Raw genomic sequence first — 1815 nt, 5'->3', positions numbered from 1 at the left:
TGGAGTATTGCTTGATCGGGGTGGATAATTAGTCTGCCACCGGTGGGACTCCCAGGCTGGAGTGTGTGTGGGGGTGTCTATGTACTCCCCTTCCCAAGAACTGCTATCAGAAGCACCTGTGGAAGTTGGGTGTTGAGTACCCGATTCCCTTCCCACAGCCAATGTAGGCTGTTGATTTTGAATTCCAGAATGCATTTCCCATTCCTCCTCCCCCCCCAGAGGAGACTGATAAGGAACCATAGGCACGTCCCGCCTCACACGTAATTGATCGATGTGGCGGCGAAGCACGCGGCCGTCTGGCAGGGACACCTCGTAAGACAGAGGCCCCAAAACTTTACAGACCACAGCCGGTATCCAAAGGTGGCCAGGCCCGTAATTCCTGGCCCAGACAGGATCACCTTCATGAAGGACTCGTGGTGGGTGTGGCTGGGACACCTGAGCAGCTACACGTTCCGGATGCAGTCTGTCCAATTTAGTCACGAGCCGACGACCCCAGCAGAGTTCGGCCGGGCACTTACCCATGGCAGTGCACAGAGTAGTACGATGTGCCAAGAGAAAATCAGCCAACCTGTGATGCCAGTTGCCGTAAGTCAGCTTCTTGAGGGCATCCTTGGTGACGCGGACCATCCGTTCAGCCAGACCGTTGGTGGAAGGATGGAAGGGAGCCGAAGCAGCATGTCGGATCATGTTGGTCCGAAGAAATTCCTGAAACTCAGTAGAAGTAAATTGAGGACCGTTATCCGACACTAGAAAATCTGGCAACCCGTGTGCAGCAAAAATGTTCCTCAACACCTGGATAGTCTTGGCGGCTGTGGTAGAAGACACAGGCACGACCTCCAGCCATTTGGAATGGCTATCAACAACAACCAGGAAGAATTGACCCTGAAAGGGCCCAGCGTAATCTACATGTATTCTAGACCATGGAGTGTGTGTTTCCTCCCACCTGCGCACAGGGGCCTGGGGCATTTCAGGTCTGGACTGTTGGCAGGTATGACATCCATGTACTTGGGACTCGATGGCCCGGTCAATGCCAGGCCACCACAGATGGCTGCGAGCAAGCGCTTTCATCCTTACAATTCCAGGGTGACCCTCATGTAATGAGATCAATATTCTAGCCCTCAATGAGGCCGGGATCACAACTCTCGATCCCCAGAGGAGGCAGCCATTGAAAGTGGACAACTTGTGCCTCTTGACCCAAAAACGTTGAAATTCCTCTGCAGGGCACCTGTCAGGCCACCCAGAGAGAACCCATGACAGCACGCGTTTGAGCGTGTGGTCAGTGGCAGTTTCAGCAGCCACATCCCTAGCATTGAGGGGGCATTCAGGCAACTCCTGAATTGACAATATGTGAACAACAGGAGCGGGATCAGGCTCCACAGTAGGTAATGGCAGCCTACTCAAAGCATCTGCATTACCCATTTCGTTGCCAGGCTTATGGACCAGTGAATAGTCATAAGCTGAGAGGAAGATGGACCAACAGAGCATACGAGGGGATAGGATATGAGGAGTTTGTTTGGAGGTGGTAAATAGCCCCAGTAAAGGCTTGTGGTCCGTGAAGACCGTAAAATGGCGGCCATAGATGAAATCATGGAACTTTTTAATACCAGCCACCAAAACCAAAGCTTCCCTATCAATTTGAGCATAGTTGCGCTCAGCAGCAGATAAGGTCCTAGAATAGTAAGCCACAGGGACCTGAGTCCCATCAGCCGTCAAATGGCTAAGAACAGCGCTCACACCGTAGGGTGAGGCATCACAAGCCAGGCACACTGGCAACTGCTCATTAAAATGAGCCAACACCGCATTGGATGTAAGCAA

This window comes from Protobothrops mucrosquamatus, unplaced genomic scaffold (assembly GCF_001527695.2).
Source record: "Protobothrops mucrosquamatus isolate PMUCROS unplaced genomic scaffold, P.Mucros_1.0 scaffold341, whole genome shotgun sequence".
NCBI lineage: Eukaryota > Metazoa > Chordata > Lepidosauria > Squamata > Viperidae > Protobothrops > Protobothrops mucrosquamatus.
The sequence above is the reverse complement of the archived record's forward strand: the minus strand, read 5'-3'. Positions refer to the sequence as shown.